The sequence below is a fragment of the Quercus robur genome, chromosome 4 (genome assembly GCF_932294415.1).
Source record: "Quercus robur chromosome 4, dhQueRobu3.1, whole genome shotgun sequence".
Taxonomy (NCBI): Eukaryota; Viridiplantae; Streptophyta; class Magnoliopsida; order Fagales; family Fagaceae; genus Quercus; species Quercus robur.
In genome coordinates this window covers 37,843,111-37,849,558 of record NC_065537.1, presented here as the reverse complement: position 1 = coordinate 37,849,558, position 6,448 = coordinate 37,843,111, and positions in this window count along the sequence as shown.

Sequence of the window (6,448 nt, the reverse complement as noted above, 5' to 3'; positions counted from 1 at the left end):
GGTGGGATCCATAGCAAAAAGGTTGTTTGGCCAAACGATAACTCTGTTTCCAGTTATGAGTTATGGAAACTGAAAACAACAAAAGGCTGTTTTCAGTTTCCATAACTCATAACTCAATGGAATTTCCGTAAATAAACACACATGAGGGACCCACAGCCGCAACTTTTGACCACCTTTTGACTTTTTTTTTTTTTTTTTTTTCTTGCTAGGTTGGTGTTGGCTGTTCTTTCTTTTTTTTTTCTTTTTTTTCTTTTTTTTTCTGTTGGGTGGGCGTTGGCTGTTCTTTCCTCTCTCTTTTTTTTCTTCTGCTGGGTTGGCGTTGGCTATTCGTACCTCTTCTTCTTCTTCTTCTTCTTCTTCTTTTACTGGTTCGTCTGTTCTGTTCTATTCTTTTTTTTTTCTTTAGTACCTAGACTCACCAAACTTAGTGAAAAAAAAAAAAAAAAAAAAAAAAAAAACCCAGACCGAACAGCCAACATAGGAGGAAATAAAAAAAAGAAGAAGCTGCTAGTGTGAAAAATTGTGAGTAATGGAAACTGAGTGATGAAGGCAAACGGATGTGAAAAATTGAGTGATGAGTGATGAGTGATGAGTGATGGAAATTGAGTGACGGAAATTGAGTGACGAAAAATGCTTACCCAAACAGGCCCTAACTCTTCAAATTCCTCAACTCTCACCCTCTCCATTGTTACATCCTTGAGAGGTACATTAGTCAAAACCTTTTCTCACCATACCCATATCTATGAGAAGGCTGTTTGGTGCTTGGGAAGCAGTTAGGAAGGGACCAATTCATATTAGTTGATGCTATATGTTATAGCAAAATCCAGTAAGCTAAAGAATACAAAGGTTCGACGTAACCTCGTTGGAGCAAGAAGCTTGGAGGGCTTAGGTACACTGGGTAGATTAGGCTTGGAGGGTCTTCTGCTATTCATATATCCCAACTTCATTCTTTAGTGGATTATTTTCTGCTTGGAGGGTAGCGGAGAGGTTTTACGCCAAGGGCTTCGGTTTCCTCTTCGATAACACTTCGTTGTGTTGTCCTTGTGTTTGCATCTCTCTTCCCTTAATCTTTGCCATTTAATTTCTACTGTGGATGTGATTTATTTGGTTTAGATTGTTTATCAATTTTGTTATAAGTTTATGTTCATTTTTCGCACATATATTATTTGATATTAAGCTTGAATTGGTAATTTGTAAATTGGGGGTCTAAACATTCAAGGTGTTTTATACACTATTTGAACATTCAATTGGTATCAGAACGGGTGCACTTGCTATGGTTTAATTACCCTAGTGCGATCCTAGACCCCTTAACTATGGATGAAGCTATGGAAAAGGCTATGCTGAGTTGTGGTTTAAATGTTTGTGATAATGACTCTATGAGTTTATTTGAAGGGTGTCCTAACAATGAACTCCTAGAGTTATTGAAAACAAAGAAACATGCTAAGATGTTTGTTCACATGCTGAAATATTTTGAAAATGAGAATCACATCTTACACAATAGCCTATGTGAGTCTATTTCTTTGATTAAGAAGTATAAAAGAAGAAATAGAATTTTGTGTGATAAGATCAGTAATCTGAAAAAGAAAATTCAATCCAACAAGAGCATGGAAAATGAAGATAAGTTGCTATTTGAAGATCAAGAGTGCCTGTCTCATGCTTACTTATTTATGCATACTTCTTTGAAGGTTTTTAATTCATGCCTATGGTATCTTGATAGCAGATGTTCTCACCATATGACAGGAGATAAAACATTGTTTAAGTCACTCAAAGAAAAGGTTGGTGACTATGTGACATTTGGGGATGGAAGTCATGCTCAAGTTCTCGGCAAGGGTTGTTGAGATTCCTGGATTACCTCTACTGAAGGATGTCTTATACATCAAAGGGCTAAAGGCAAATCTCTTAAGCATCACTCAAATATGTGATGAGGACTTTCTTGTTCAATTCTCAAAGAAAGAGTTTGAGATGAGTATGGTGGGGGAGCTTACATTCTTCTTGGGCCTTCAAGTCAAACAAAGGAAGGAAGGCATATTCATTTCACAAGAAAAATATGCTCGAAATATAGTCAAAATGTTTGGATTAGACTCCAAGAAGCATGCCTCTACTCCTATGAGTTCATCTATGAAGCTCAATGTTGATTCTTCTGGGGTAGAAGTGAGTCCAACATTGTATAGGAGTATCATTTGAAGTTTACTCTATCTCACAACAAGTAGACCGGATATTGCTTTCAGCGTGGGTGTTTGTGCTCGATATTAGGCTGCTCTGAAAGAATCTCACTTGACTATGGTGAAGCGAATCATAAGATATGTCAATGGAACTTTGGATTATGGGCTTGTGGTACTGAAAGGACTCTAATGCTTGTCTTGCTGGTTATTCGGATGTGGATTGGGCTGGAAGTGTGGATGATCGAAAGAGCAATTCAGGTGGCTGCTTCTATCTTGGAAACAATCTTGTCTCTTGGATGAGTGAGAAACAAAATTATGTGCCTCTCTCTACAGCTGAAGCTAAGTATATAGCTACTGGAAGTTGCTGTACACAACTAATTTGGATGAAGAAGCTACTTCATGACTATGGGATTCCGCAAGATACAATGTGTGTTTTCTGTGATAACACCAGTGCTATAAATCTCTCTAAGAATCTGGTTCAGCATTCCAAGTCAAAACACATAGAGATACGTTACCACTTCATCTAGGATTTGGTGGAAGATAAAGTTGTATGTCTTGAGTTCATTCATACAGACAATCAAAAGGCAGACATCTTCACCAAGCCTCTCGATGGTCTACGGTTTGAATCACTCCATAAGACCATCGGTGTTGGTACAATTCCTTGAATCTCATGTGTGATGTGTACTTTATTTATTTGTCTTGAGTTGATTACTCTAGTTTAGAGCACACACTACTTTGTTGGCTGTTTGTATAACATGTTCTGCTTTTTTTTTTTTTTTTTTTTTTTTGCTTTAAATGTTTTTACATTTTTGTTTTTGATCAATATTTTCTTGTTTTTATGTCAAAAATCTAAAAACACATAAAAAGTAGAAAATCCAAAAAGTTTAATCGACATCGTTGAGTTTTGTCTCAAAACATATTTTGCCTTATACCTTTGTACTAATGGCCTTGTGCATTTAAGAGCGTAGCTTGTTCCCTATGCACTCCATATCTTTGTGGGAGAAATCATGATATCTATGTGACTGTTGTAAATAGATCTTCAAACTTATCATGAATGAGTTAATGGTATTGTTGATCTCGAGGCATGCATCGACTTGTGCCTATAGATCTTCTCACTCATTTATTTTATTGTTTTTGCTAAAGAACTCACCAAATGTAAATCTCCAAATGAAAAGAGATATTGAGCTGCAAAAGCCTATCGCACATACTAGTATTTGACTAGGAAAAAGGGAAAGCGACGTAAAATAAAATGTATGATGCCCAAAAAGCCAAAGGCTAACTCATCAAATTGAAATATCAAAAATTTCAGGCATCGATCTGACAATGAGATGTATTGATTCAAAAAGATCAAATGATATGATGTATATGGAGCCAAATGAAAAGCTTCACAAGTTATGTAATTAAGTTTTGTAGGAGGTCATATATGCATATTTCTATAATTGAGATGGGTCACTTTATCTAGTGCTAATTATGTATGGCTTAGTTGAATTGATCATTGAAGCTTCACGTTAGACTAAGGACTATCTCATTGTTGATATCCACACACATCACACATGTCTATGTTCAATGAATGTCATATTCAATTGTGTGATTGTACTTGATTAAATGTGTTTTCACGTGCTCAATTTTTGTTAATCAAACACAAAAGATTTTTTAGTGTTTTAGTTGTTTTTGGAAAGTATTTTGTTTTTGCGAAAATTGTCAAAATCTTCAAAAACAGTGTTGCCCTATTCTGGCGACTCAGTCACGGGTTGGTCCAGTTGCATGCCCCAGTCGCGAGCTCACATAGAGATTTTTCGCGACTCACTGGTGGGTAAATGTCCCAGTCGTAAAAAATACTTAAAATATTTTTTAAAATTTGGGTTTTTAATGTTTCTCGCAGCTCAGTCTAGCAACTTGTTCGCGGGTGAAAGGTCTAGTCGCAAGGGTTACACAAAAATTTTTGCGACTTAGCTCGCAATTTCTAGCAGGTAGTACTTCTAGTCGTGAAAAACACTTAGAAAAATTTTCAAAAATTTTGGTTTCAAAGAGTCCCACGACTTACCATGGCGACTTGTACGTGACTTAACTTAGTTGTGAAAATCACGTGTTTTGCGCAAATAGGTCACTTTTTTTTTAAACGTTTGGGTTTTCCCTCGAACTTTTGTGACTGTTCATTGTCTTCCCCAATTGAACCTCTCTCAAACCCACCGTGTTCCTCACAAAAATCCCCATTGTTACTCATCATTTCTACTTCAATCTTCAAGAAAAAGGTATGTGTTTTCTTACTTTTCCTAAGTATTTCATGCTATTTGCCTTGAACTTCTTGATTTGTGAGTTGTTATTGAGATTTGAGATTCATTGATGAATATGGTTGAATTTGGGTATTTGCTGAGTTGCTGAAATTGTTGTGTGGGTTGTGTTGGATATACATTATTTCACTCTTTCTTTGGTTGCACAAATGTGTTATTTGTAGCACACACACATTCTATGACATGATTGTGATTAAAATCTAATGATTTTAGGGTTTTTCCACATTTTTTTTGGGTTTAACTCTATGCTAATAGAGTTTGTTGTCTTGTGTGGTCTCTGTTGCTCCCTAATGTAACGTGATGCAGCTTATAAATGTCTCCATTCAAGAGTGCAGCTGTGAAAACTGGGAATTCAATCAGTGTTTCTTCCCTATCTCCTGAACTGAGGGTGCTTACCATAATCATGTTCCACAATCTATATCCTCTATCTAGCATCAGATATATGAATCTAGGGAGAGCTTTGTTCTTTCATGATCTGATTTCAGATGAAAAGATCGACATCTGTGCTCATATCTTTCATCTTTTGTGCAAAACGGTTCTAAGAACTGATTCAAGGGCATGCATTCCTTTTTGCTACCTCATTTCAAGGATTTTAAAGCTCAAAGGTGTTCATCCATTTGACAATGAGTCTCCTTACCCAAAGCAAAGTCCAATCCACATTTGTACACTCAATGCTAGCATTGGTCATAGTCAGAAGGGAATCAAGACGGATAGTTCAGCACCTCCTACTAGTTCACACTCTGCCTCATCCTCCTATGATGAGAAATTGGATAACATTATGGCATCCATCCACAACATTAGCACCAAGATGTCCGGGCATGCTACTCTCCTACTCCATCACCACATTCGTTGTGATACAAAGTTCACTTCTCTCTAAACCCAATTGGACCAAATCCAAAGGAAGCTAGAAGAAATTCCATGAAAAAAAGGAGCACTAATGCTGAGAAGGAGTTGATGTTGAGCAGGAGCTGCCTATGTTTAATGCTTTGTTTATTTGTTATCACATGACTTAGTTTATATTCAGTTTCTATGTACTTTGGGTTTTGTACCTTTGCTTTGTAGCGTAGTACTTATTGTTTAATGTTTTGCATTTTCTTTAAGTACATCACTCTCGTGCCCTAGTAGGATATTGTTCCTAGATGCATATATGTTTTGTGCATTGGTTGAGTGTTGGACATGCAAATGATACTTTGCATTTAAGCTTATTCATTCCATATGTGAATGAGCATTGTGGTCACTATTCTATAGTGATAGCTTGTATGGTCAAGCCATGGTTTATTGCTTTATTCCATTTTGCTTGATCACATTGTGCTTGCTTCATATGCATTACAAGTTTTCTACATACAATGATCAAATTGTGTTGTTGTGTTTCAGGAGATACTTGTTCTTATGATTCAAGAGCTTCACAGATTCTAAAGCTAGGGTGTGAGTGAGTTTTGTTCAACTGTTCCCAACTCACATGTTAAGTCTAGAGTTTGTTTTAGGGTTTTGTCACGGAATAGCCAAAGTGAGAGATTGTAAGGTTGAATTTAATCAACCATCTTTTGGCTTTATTTCATACCAAATTTGCTTGTAATTTAGCAATTAGTAACCCTGTGTTTAAGTGGGAATCATGTTAGGGTAGTATATGAGAAAGTGTGAAGAAATGCTCAAGACTATGCAGTGAAGCAGGGACTCACGACTAGATCTCGCGGGTGGCTTACGGCTTGCAAGCCGCCAGAAGATACACACAGGTGAAGCATGAAGAGAAGCTAAACCATCATGCCAGCTGTAGTACTACAGGACAAAAAGTTCAAACTAGCCATTCAGTTAGCTCGTGGCTTGGACACACAACTCAATCAAGTCGCCAATCCAATCTGTTATGGAAAAACTGACTCTTCGCATTCCTTTCTTACTCCAGTATAAATACCCCTTATACCCATGAAATATAGAGAGCTTCTAGAGAGAATTTTGAGAGAGAAACCCTAGAGAGACAAGATTGACTCATCCAAAATC